At 45.3% G+C, this 12,994-nt stretch overlaps 1 protein-coding gene across 1 annotated transcript in view; it reads right to left on the bottom strand.

Moving 5' to 3' along the window:
- Nucleotides 1-10,952, bottom strand: part of LOC138293675 (glycerol kinase-like) — a 45,361-nt gene extending 34,409 nt beyond the window's left edge. The window contains exon 1 of the mRNA XM_069232980.1: nucleotides 10,820-10,952. The gene's annotated coding sequence lies outside the window, so the exon portion shown is untranslated. The remainder of the gene's footprint in view (nucleotides 1-10,819) is intronic.
- Between the last annotated feature and the right edge of the window lie 2,042 nt (nucleotides 10,953-12,994).

Below are 12,994 nucleotides of genomic sequence, written 5' to 3'. Positions count from 1 at the left end.
ATCATGAAGCTACAAAGCCATCGGAAATTGCCCTGGTTCAAACATATCTCAACTACCCTGGCTGCTATCGGCCAGGGAGACCTCTGGCTCCATCCAGAAAAAATCAGAAGGCCTAGTTTAGCTGTCATAAAAAAGGCATATTGGGAGCAAAAGACTGAGATTATGTGTGAGTCACCTAGCCCTTTATTTAAGCGCTACATTTTGTTTAACCAAGAACTTAAACCAGCAATATTCATAGACAATATTTTTCCGGAGGAAAAAAGGGTTCTCTATTTTAAATTCCGTATGGGCACACTACCTGTGACGGCGGTGGTAAACAGATGGCAACCCGTTCCTCTGGGTAGATTAGAATGTTGTCCATGTCTTCATGGTGGCCCAGAAACACTTTCCCACTTCCTTTTATTATGTCACTTTACGCTCAAACTCCGCAAATTGTATTTACGCCCACTTTTCAGATCTTACGGAGTTAGGAAGTGCAAGGAGGCGGAAGTGTTATGTATGCGATCAGACGAGAAACACATCGTGACAAAGGTTTCAACTTATATCTTGGAAGCATGGAAGTTACGTTCATCAATGCACCCACAGTTGGCACAGGCATAATCGCTTATGTCATCCCATAGCTATCCAGCTTGGGAAATCGGTGCAGGGTGGTGTAAAACTGGGTTAGGCCTCGGGCTTCCATTAAACGTTTGGCAGACACTGCAAGGTCCCAAATGATTTGTGCCAGAACAAGATATTTAAATATTAGATTTATAACGTTTTTTAGAATAAGTTAAGTTTTTATGTAAATTATGGTTATATATTATGTTTTATGATAATGTAGGGTAAATCGGATACATTTCGGCACATGTTAAATCAATAACTTAAGCACAGTTTCCTTTTCTACTGAGATGTTGTATTAATGTGATTTTTACCGAGTGTGATGGATTGATATTTATTGTGTGATTATTGTTATGGCCGGATAGGCTAACAACAATTAAATAAATGGAAACAGCAATGCCCTGTTTGCATGAGGGTTGGCAGGTGAGGGCCCTAGAGAGAGACTCCAGATGCCAGGCTCTGCAAGTTTCACATCATTGCTTCAATGTTTAGCTACATTCTATGAGAAAGGGCATATTGTGGCTTTCCTGAGCAGTGAGTTAAACGTTTAGGCACAGGGTGTTTCGGTTGTAAAATACGTTTTTTTTTTATGTTACATAAACACATGCAAAATGAAGGTTAGTTAAAGCGTGTGCTGGTCTGTACTAAAAGAACATAAATCACATTTAAAAAACAAAGCCTAGGAGCTACCTTTTATTAAATAATTAATGGTGGAGCAAATGTTCCATGAACCAGAGGTAAGCAAGGACAGCACTGGGATAAAGCCAAAACAAATGTAAGCGACAAGGGAGGAGGTGGGAGGAACGGAATGCTGCAATAAAACGCAGGCAGCTATCAGCCTGAAACACCCACAGTGCAAAGGAAGCAACAAAGAAATGACAAAAGTAGTCTGTCACAGCAACAGACAAAGAAATCAAAGTGGAATAATACAGTAGTTGGTCACTGCTCTGAAACAGAAAAAGGAGGAAGAAAAAGGCAGAACTGTTCATTAGCGAGCAAGAATTTTTAAAGGACACTGCAACCAACAAATGAAATCGCTTTAAGCCGTAAGAAGTATACTAAAAGTATACACGAGGTTGAACGCTTATGCTTGACCTAAAAAGGTCACAGTAAAATTGTAAATAAGGTTATAACTTGAAAAACTTACAAAATATACTATTATTTATGGACAATGACAGAATCTTACTACAACTGAAAGAGAAGTTGGTCAAAAATAATGCTGATTGCCAGCGTTAATGATGTGTTTAACCGTGCACAAGTTATTAAATTTGTTTTACAAATGGCACATATTAAATCTTGCAAAGTGTGAAAAACATACCAGATAGTGATGACACAAAAACTATTTTGTAGATAACTAGAAAAGCATTACTACTTGTGTATAACTAGAAAAGCATACCTACTTGTGTTTCTCACGTTTGTTTTCAGAAACTACAAACTCACAGCCCAAACATGTAACCAAAATATCTACAACCTACTGAAGTAATTGTAGAGCAGCAAATCAGTATTATGTATTGAATAACAAGCCAGCCCTTAAACGTTAAATAACAATATTTTGCATGCAACAGGTGTCAGAGGTGTTCACACTCACTTGTGGGATACTTCGTGGTGGAAGCTGAGATGGACTGAGAGGGGCTGATACTAACTGGCTTTTGTAGGGAAACCACAGTAGGCAATAGAAACCACTGTGTTCATGCAAGCTGGAGGCATGGAAGGTAATTGGGGCGTGGGAGTGTAAAAATGTGTAAGGCTCTTCGCAGGCTGGACACAGGACATGCCAGACATGGACGAAACAGCAATGGCCACAGGCCATCTGCCACCCGTTCAGCCTTGTCGCTGTTGCCAACACACATAGAAATTACCACTGTGTGATCCACTGTTCTCCAGGATCAAAGGGCAGTGTAGGCTCCAGGGAGGGAACAGCAGCATCACGTGAGCATGATGATGGGGTGAGAGGGCAGAGTAGGGAGGAGGTCAGACAGATGAAGATACAGATCTAGGGTTTTCTGAGTTCATGTAAACCCCTTTGTAGACCCATGCACACTGGGACAAGAGTAATAAGGTCCATGGGCGAGAGGGCCTACCTTGGTGATAGGGGGTGAGGTGAGTCAGTCCTGTGCACCTCTATAGTTAGCAGAACAAGCATTTGCAATGCAATGTGTCTCGCATTTGGTTGAGCTAGAGTTAATGGTGTTGTAAATTCATAAATGGACTTTCTTGCCACTTAAATTAGTCAACACAGCCTCTTAATCTGGCCTTTACCTGTCACATAATTTCAATGGCCCTGCATATAAATAAAGTGCTTCCATTTACCTTCTTCCTCTATCTGCAGCCAAAAATTAAAATGTTGCCATTTAGCATCCTAATTTAAATCTGCCATGCTAATTCCAATAGAATACCACTTTCACCACCCAACCATCAGAGTTGCAGACTGGCAACATAATTTCCACCCCCAGACGACCCTAAAAAGACACAAGACAGCCACGGAGGAGTAATGAGAGGAATTGAACTAGAAGTGTCACCCAAACATATCAAGAGTGTTTAAAGGGTCATAGTGTAATAAGGGTGTAAAGGTGGCCTGAATCAAGGTTATAATTGAAATATAGATAGATTAGTAAAACGCATACAACTATCATATAAACCCAATAAAACATTTATCAGAAATAAACTTTTGGTATTAGACTGTAATCCTCAGAACAGCCCCTGAGGACACCACAATGAAAATAGCATATATAAGAAACATGGTCATGTAACCATGTTGTTAGCCCTTAGAGGGCATAACCAGATGAAAAGAAAATGGTAGGAAATAGTTCTGTGTAACCATATATTTGGCCCCTACAATGAAATTATAAACAAGGCTTTTAAAACACAAACTACTCCCAACTGTAAAACAAAAATTGTAGCCATGAGAGGGCTTACAAATACACTTAATGGTGGGAGGGGCAATTATTATGGTGTCCCCACTAACCTAGTGTGGGGACCAAGATGTAGACAGAAAGAGCACATTGTGGTGAAAGTTTTGAAGGTGGTACCATTGTCCTGGGACAGCTGGGGCTGCGTTATGAGCAAAAAAAGTGTTGTAAATTGAATGCCCCGCAAAGCATTATGGGGAGAGTTTTCATGCCTGAGAATATAGTAGTATCTTGACTGTAATGCTCAGAACAACCCCTAGAGGACACCATAATAAAAATAGTGCTTTTAAGAAACATGTTCATGTAACTATATGGTTAGCCCCTAGAGAGCATAACCACATGAAAACAGAATGGCAGAAAGTAATGCAGTGCAACCAAATACACATAACCTATTCATACACACACATGTGCATAGATTCTCAAAGAACACACTAACTAACACACATAGCAGCCCTGTTGTAGTGTCCCTAGTTAAATAATTTTGTTCAAACCACAGTATCTGCTCTATGGACATTAGGATTAAAGTCAATGAATCTGGGCACGGGTAACAATAAGTAATTTGCTTAACCTTTAGTAGCTCACAATGATTTTCAATGATCAGAAGAAGCTCTCACTACAGAACAGGTTGGAGACCCCTGACCTAGGAGAAACATATACCATCATCCCCCACACCAGCTGCAAAGTAGTTATTTCAACTTCAGTAGTGCTGACAAAACAACGTCCCTCAGCAAAAGAAAAGTGTATTTATTTTGTAACAATTGATACAAGTGTACTGGTCATAATGTTAGTGTCACTGGATAGGCAAAGTTGTCAAAGTACATCGCTCTTAACTTCTTAGAACTTTTTTAAGTACAAAAACTTAAAACTTTTCAAAGAAAGCGGTGAAAAAATAAATAAATAATTAATTGTTTTTCCAGGGAAAGCAAAGTGTTTGTCTAGTCTGATTTTGCCGTCAGGACAAACCTGAACAATAGCCTCAAAGATATTGGTGCACACAAGAGCAATAGAGTCTGTGCAAAACATGTTCTCACAGCAAAGGCTGTATTGACACCGACTACACCAATGTGATGAATTCTTTTAGACGATCCACTCAAATGTCAAAGTGCCTGTCTGCCAAGCTCTACTCATAGCTATCCAACTACTGAGCAAGAGCAAACTATCCAGGTGCTATCACGCGAGTGCTGTCCTGGTGCTTTTACAAACCAGACTAGCTGATGTAGGAGCAGTTTACCAATGAGAGTTTATGCTGTTTAAGCACTGAGCACTCAAGCTGGCTGTGGCACCATGGTCAGTAAAACTACCAGTATAAGTACCAGTCTGAGCATGTGAATACTGCAGTGATGCCCACCTTGGCACTACAATTTATTTAGCACTCATGGACCTAGTCTGTGGAAGATTCCCCACATCCATACTATGCTGAGACTGGCGGGCCAACGATGCTCTTGTTTGCTAAGATTAATATAAAAAATATAAATAACATTGTATTAAATCAATGTAAACAAACCTCGTCATCTACCAATCACCAAACAATACGACACTGCACCAGAACACCCAAATCATGTTCATAAAAAAAATCACCATCTCAGTCAGAGAGGTCCAACAAAAACAGCACGTCTTTAACAAAAACATTTGTTTCTCAGTATGTAAAACAAAAATCATACTGATATACATGTTCCGAGCTACTTAACACCAACTTTTTGCTCAGTATTCCACCCTAGACCCAACACTAATTTTACATGGAGCCACTGAGATTCCTGGAGGAATCAGGGAATTTGATTCGTGAATATGCTCAGACACCATCATTTACAAGAACATCGCCAACACTGATAACATGGTCACTCTATACTCCTTCTCAAACGTTCACCAGTAGACTGTTTGAGGAGCATTTGACTGTTGTCATTAAAATAGAGGGTAGCAATGACTTATCAGTTCAGCCATATGTTCGCTGGCACCTCTCTAAATGATGCACTCCATTCAACTGCCCATATTGTTTGAGGCACCAATAAATGTGGCCTCAATCCCTATCCGAAGTGACATTCCAAGTTTAGACATGATCAGACTTGACTGCTTAAAATGTAAAATCCTCATTTCAACAACCTCTTGTTCACGCAACATGCCACCCCTCACACCGTAGTCCTACTCTGTACCACCTAACAGCTGCCACAACAGCATCAACCATCGTTAATGACCTTACTGCACAGCGCAGCATGCTATGTAATGTGCTTGTCAATGCACCTCCCCCAAACACTTCACATTCAATAAAACGTTGGGGGGCGCGCACAAAAGACTGTTAACAATTATTAAACAGTCAGAAAAAACAACCATCTCTTGGAAGAGGAGATGGCAAACTAAAAACAACTGTTCTTTCCACCAGGGAATGTAGCTCAGTGGTAGGGAGCATGCTTTGCATGTATGAGGCCCTGGGTTTAATCCCTGGCATCTCCAGTGTGGGAAACATTTTGTTCTCAAGATATTTTACAAATGTAATTTAAATTACAAATTACTGCATTTCTTCAGTGCGCTTGCACAAGACATGCAATCACCCTTTGCTCAGCAACAGTGTTTCACATCGACCCACAATGTGATGTCACAGTGCCAGACACAAAAATGCTTTTAAACAGAATGCTTACAAAGCATTATGGGGCAAGTTTGTCCAAGTGCAGTGAATACTGTAGTATCGGCTCTCCTGCTGTGCTGGGAGAGCTGTGTTGTAAATTTCTGTGTTTTTTAGTAAAGCATTTATCAAATACTAGTAGTGCAAAGGGGAGAGCCAAAAGAAATTACTCTTACTAGGTAACAGTGTGAACAATGTAATCAGCTCTCCCATACCACAGATGGAGTTCACGCGGTTCGCGATGTGAGCGCCATGACTCCTGTGGAGCACTAAGGGAAGAGACAAAAGGAAAAAGTAGTTCACCCATGCAGACTTATAACGGCAATCATGCAATTATCCATGTAACAGGGTCAGTCTGCAAGAGGGTAACAAAACCGCTCCAAGGTGGGGCAAACATAAAGCATTTACCGATGACATCAGGGGATTTCTGAAAGGTAAGCCCACAAACGAGTGAAAATGATGGGTGTGAGATGGGTGTAGTTAAACGCCCACAGATAGATAAAAAGAGGTTAGAAAGCACTTGCGAGCTTGTAGGAGACTGGCCTGGCTTGTAGTGGGTACCAAGGGGTACTTACACTCTGTACCAGGTCCAGTTATCCCTTATTAGTGTAGAAGAGGTATTTCTAGCAGCTTAGGCTGATAGAAGGTAGCTATAGCAGTGCAGCTTAGCTGAACTAGGAGACATGCAAAGCTCCTACTATACCACTGGTGTCATATGCACAATATCATAAGAAAACACAATACACGGATATACTAAAAATAAAGGTACTTTATTTTTATGACAATATGCCAAAAGTATCTCAGTGAGCACCCTCAGTATGAGGATGCCAAATATACACAAGATATATGTTCACAATACCAAAAATATGCAGTAATAGCAAAAGGAAGTAATGCAAGCAGTGTAAAGTTACAATAGATTGCAATAGGAGCACATAGGTATAGGGGCAACACAAACCATATACTCCAAAAGTGGAATGCGAACTACGAATGGACCCAAAACCTATGTGAGCTTGAAGAGGGTCGCTGGGACTGTAAGAAAACAGTGAGGGTTAGAAAAATAGCCCACCCCAAGACCCTGTAAGGTAGGTGTGAAGTGCACCTACAACCCCCAGAGAGCACAGAAGTCGTGATAGGGGGATTCTGCAAGGAAAACCAACACCAGCAAAGCAACAACAGTGAATTTCCGGACCTGAGTACCTGTAAGACAAGGGGACCCGGTCCAAGAGTCGCACCAGTGTCGAGAGTGGGCAGATGCCCAGGAAATGCCAGCTGAGGGTGCAAAGGAGCTGCCACCGGATGGAAGAAGCTTGGTGTTTTGCAAGAACGAAGAGGACTAGGAACTTCCCCTTTAGCGGATGGATGTCCCACGTCATGAAGAAGCTTGCAGAGGTGTTCCCACGCAGAAAGACCGCAAACAAGCCTTGCTAGCTGCAAGGGTCGCGGTTAGGGTTTTTGGATGCTGCTGTGGCCCAGGAGGGACCAGGATGTTGCCACTTGGATCAGGAGACAGAGGGGGCGCCCAGCAAGTCAGGGAGCCCTCACAGAAGCAGGCAGCACCCGCAGAAGTACCGAAACAGGCACTTAGAAGAGGAGTGAACCGGAGTCCACCCGAAGTCAGAAAAGGGAGTCCCACGACGCCGGAGGACAACTCAGAAGATTGTGCACTGCAGGTTAGAGTGTCGGGGACCCAGGCTTGGCTGTGCACGAAGGAAATCCTGTAAGAGTGCACAGGAGTACCCAGCAATGCAGTCTAGCGTGGGGAGGCAAGGACTTACCTCCACCAAACTTGGACTGAAGAGTCACTGGACTGTGGGAGTCACTTGGACAGAGTTGCTGAGTTCCAGGGACCACGCTCGTCGTGCTGAGAGGGGACCCAGAGGACCGGTGATGCAGTCTTTTGTTGCCTGTGGTTGCAGGGGAAGATTCCGTCGACAAACTGGAGATTTCTTCAGAGCTCCTGGTGCAAGAAGGAGGCAGGCTACCCCCAGAGCATGCACCACCAGGAAACAGGCGAGAAAGCCGGCAGGATGAAGCGATACAAGGTTGCAGTAGTCGTCTTTGCTACTTTGTTGCGGTTTTGCAGGCGTCCTGAGCAGTCAGCGGTCGATCCTTTGGCAGAAGGTGAAGAGGGAGATGCAGAGGAACTCTGGTGAACTCTTGCATTCGGTATCTGAAGAATTCCCCAAAGCAGAGACCCTAAATATCCAGAAAAGGAGGTTTGGCTACCTAGGAAGGAGGATAGGCTAGTAAGAAAGGTAAGAGCCTATCAAAAGGAGTCTCTGACTTCACCTGCTGGCCCTTGCCACTCAGAGCAGTCCAGTGTGCCAGCACACCTCTGAATCCAAGATGGCAGAGGTCTGGGGCACGCTGGAGGAGCTCTGGGCACCTCCCCTGAGAGGTGCAGGTCAGGGGAGTGGTCACTCCCCTTTCCTTTGTCCAGTTTCGCGCCAGAGCAGGGCTGGGGGATCCCTGAACCGGTGCAGACTGGCTTATGCAGAGATGGGCACCATCTGTGCCCATCAAAGCATTTCCAGAGGCTGGGGGAGGCTACTCCCCAGCCCTGACACCTATTTCCACCCCTCTCTCTGAGGAAGTCCTTTGTTCTGCCTTCCTGGGCCAGGCGCTTGCTGGACCCCAGGAGGGCAGAAACCTGTCTGAGGGGTTGGCAGCAGCAGCAGCTGCAGTGAAACCCCGGGAAAGGCAGTTTGGCAGTACCCGGGTTCTGTACTAGAGACCCGGGGGTCATGGAATTGTCTCCCCAATGCCAGAATGGCATTGGGGTGACAATTCCATGATCTTAGACGTGTTACATGGCCATGTTCGGAGTTACCATTGTGACGCTATACATAGGTAATGACCTATGTATAGTGCACGCGTGAAATGGTGTCCCCGCACTCACAAAGTCTGGGGAATTTGCCCTGAACAATGAGGGGGCACCTTGGCTAGTGCCCGGGTGCCCATACACTAAGTAACTTTGCACCCAACCTTCACCAGTTGAAGGTTAGACATATAGGTGAGTTATAATTTACTTAAGTGCAGTGGTAAATGGCTGTGAAATAACGTGGACGTTATTTCACTCGGGCTGCACTGGCAGGCCTGTGTAAGAATTGTCAGATCTACCTATGGGTGGCAAAAGAAATGCTGCAGCCCATAGGGATCTCCTGGAACCCCTATACCCTGGGTACCTTAGTACCATATACTAGGGAATTATAAGGGTGTTCCAGTATGCCAATGTGAATTGGTGAAATTGGTCACTAGCCTGTTAGTGAAAATTTGGAAAGCAGAGAGAGCATAACCACTGAGGTTCTGGTTAGCAGAGCCTCAGTGAGACAGTTAGTCATCACACAGGGAACACATACAGGGCACATTTATGGGCACTGGGGCCCTGCTTGGCAGGGTCCCAGTGTCACATAGACTAAAACAACATATATACAGTGGAATATGGGGGTAACATGCCAGGCAAGATGGTACTTTCCTACAGAGCTTGACCTAACAAACAGCATTGGGGGACACTTTTTGACCCCCTCCCCCGATTGATGTTACAAAGGAGTGGGTACATGATGCAGCTTGTGAGTCTACAAAATTCTAATCCCACTGCAAGGATTTCGTTCTTTTTTTGCAGAGGGAATATTTTAGGTTCTACTTTGCAGGTGCTGAAACGGGAAAAGATATGTGGGTACTGTTAGTCTTACAAAACATATAGAAGATTTTTCCTCCTTTCTCTACAAGTCAAGCAGCACACTGCTTTCCCATTCTGTCACAAATGATTCATAATGCTCGTCAGGGGCTAGAACTAACTGTAGCAGGGAGGCTCTGATGACAAAAACTTCTGTCCACTTCTACATATTTACATTTCTAAGAAAATAATTTACAGATAGTACATTTTTAAGTTCCGCAGATACAGTAAATGAATATGAAAAATATTGAAATAACTTCTAAAATGTGTGTTAAAATAGCTTAACTGACACTGGTGGCTAACACTGGAAATAGAAATGGTTAACAAAATCAAAATATATATGCATTGCCCTCAAATATGCACACTGTTTGACAGGCACGTCACCTCAAAATGTCACCAGTTATGTTTTAGACAATCCTATAGATATGAATTAGAATAGTGGAAATAAGTACAGGGGAACTTATCAAACACCTTGCCAGGTGAGCAGCAGTGTCACGCTTTTCAACACCAAAAACACCATCTATCTGGCACAGGTGCAGCCCTGAGAGCCAGTGGTTTAAATGGAAACACAGAAGTGCAGGTACTCACTGACTAGAGTACCTGTTTGGTGCTGAGAAGTGCTGGTACTCTCCCATTAAATGTATTGCAGCAGTGCTCAGAAGTGCAGGTACTCTCCCTTCCCAATGAAAGAAGGGCAGGTACTCACTAACTAGAGTACCTGTTAGGTGCTGAGAAGTGCAGGTACTCTCCTTTCCAAGTTAAAGAAGTGCAGGTACTCTCCCTTCCAAGTTAAAGAAGTGCAGGTACTCTCCCTTCCAAGTTAAAGAAGTGCAGGTACTCTCCCTTCCAAGTTAAAGTGCAGGTACTCTCCCTTCCAAGTTAAAGTGCAGGTGCTGTCCCTTCCCAAAGAAAGAAGGGCAGGTACTCAGTACAGGAGAGTACCTGCCCATTTAAAGCACTGTGAGATCCCCAAACCTGCCCAGGAGTTCCCTCCACCCCAATTCACAGGGCACTGCTCACCTGCTCTCTTTACACACTGTAGGTATCTGCTCCAGCGTGGGGTCACGGTGCGAGCTGAGGTCATGCAGTCCTTCAGCAGACACGTGTGCAGTGGACTGCGCATGTGCGGAACATCTCGTACACCGTGTCTTCCATATGGCGGAAGTCTCATGGAATCATTTGCGCACGCTCGGCGCGGGGATCACTTACCTATAGACTCATCTGCGCAGGCTCAAACCGTGGGCAGCCTATTCAACTGCGCATGCGCTAAGCATGAATAACTTGAAAGCGATACATCTGTGCATGCGCTAAGCACCAATAGATCAGTCAATTACATCTGCGCATGCCCTGCGCAAGAGAGACTGATTTCCACCCGAACGTAAGGCGGAAGTTGACAGCGCAGACGGCCCGAGCAATGCCGCGGAGACCCTTCCTGTTTATTTTATTGTATCGTGCAAACAGACCGCTATTGCAGTAACACGTGGCAGCAGTGAGAAGTGTGCGGCCCTTTTCCATGGTATACAGCCCCCCACTTTCACCAGTAGTTCCGACTGTGTGCACCTCAGCCGTCGCGTTTTGCGGGCGCTCTCAACCCTCGTTGACCTTCTCACCCGGAAGCTGAAGCCTTTATCCCGCCTCCCCTGCAGATGGAGGATTGCCCTTTGACTTATCCCTTTGCACTGCCATTGTCTTGACTAACACTTTTTCCTCTGTTAGGCTGCTGAAGACGTGCGGGAGGCTACGGCCGAGCGCACTCTGATTGCACGCAGGGCCGCTAGGGGTGCATTTGTGCGCCACGCTAACGCTCCCTCTGACTAATTGCCGCCATGTGTAGAGGGATCAGACCGTGCCCTCGCGGACATCGATCAATTCCCAGCCTCTGCCAACCCTCGCTGACCCCACAATCGCGGTAGGAGCAGGGTGGGCCTGCAAAATATATCTCCCAGTGGTGGCGGGTGCTCAAACTTAAGTTGCCTGCCTGGGGCCAGAATTGTCTGTGGCCATTAATAAGTAACATGGAGCACAGCGAGACGTCTGCCCTTAATCAAATTCAGGGCGAGTATCTGGTGCTCCAACCCCATTTTAAATTCCTGTAGGGAAATAAGTATATACGTTTTCCATTTCAGTTTCTTCCACGTTGGTGGTAATATCTTCATGGAATCCTTTGAGGACCACGCCTATGCCCCTGGTCTGGCAGAGGCAGGGGAGGTATCCCCATCGCTACTTACCCCCAGGGGTTGACAAACTCCTTTCGCAGGCGGTTGCTCAGGCTCACGCACCCCTGCAGGATATGATGCACAAGTTGATGGACCAGGTTTCTAAGACCCCGGGCATTTTGGGGGATGTAGGAGCCAGATCCAGAGCCTTTACCAGCTCTTCCTACTGTATGCCAGTTAAGTGTGAGGCGGGGCACCTGAAAGGCTTCGAAAAACTGAGAGAGGCCTTCCGTAAGAGTGTGTAAACGCTGAGAACTGCCAGGAGGATTTCATGCCTGGAGAGCGTGGTGGCGCAGCCACCCTGGATATACATCCCTTCCTGGGATCTCCCCAATCTGGGTGGGGTGACTCCGATGAAGAGGGCTCATCGGATGAGGGGGTGATTTTCCCATCAATGACCACCTCAAGCTATGAGGAAGAAAGGCCAGAGCATTCCGATATGTTTGACCCCGAGCACGTCTACCTTCCCAGGTCTTCGGAATGGATCCCGATCCCAAGGTGGCGACTTGTGTTGCCACAGCAATTTGATTCCCATTAGACAAGGAGGTGAGAGCCTGCCTATGCATGGTGTGCCCCAGAGCCGCACTGGAGGATAAGGTGGCAGTTACCCCCTCCATTGACCCCCCAAGTTATGCACATTCTTTGCCAAATATACGCACGACCCCAGGAATGGCGAGCTTGCCAGGATAAACTCCTGGATGTCATTGGCCCACCCACAAAAAGTATTGAATTGACAGAGGCGTCCAGAGAATACGGGGCACCCATGCAAACAGAAAATGTTGCGGGTGGTCACAACGGGCAGTCTGCCTGCTTGGAAAGACTAATTGCGCCATCTCTGCAGAGAGGCGCCAGTCCCTACTAATTAAAACAGATCCCAAACTCGGGGAATTTTCGAACTCAGAGGCGGGTGCCATTGCACAAGGCAATCTTTTCGGGGACACTTTTGTGAAGGAGCTCGGGAAGTTTGTGGCGACCTTCT

This window comes from Pleurodeles waltl, chromosome 4_2 (genome assembly GCF_031143425.1).
Source record: "Pleurodeles waltl isolate 20211129_DDA chromosome 4_2, aPleWal1.hap1.20221129, whole genome shotgun sequence".
NCBI classification, from domain to species: domain Eukaryota; kingdom Metazoa; phylum Chordata; class Amphibia; order Caudata; family Salamandridae; genus Pleurodeles; species Pleurodeles waltl.
Note: the sequence above shows the minus strand (reverse complement) of the source record. Positions and strands in the feature narration are given on the sequence as shown.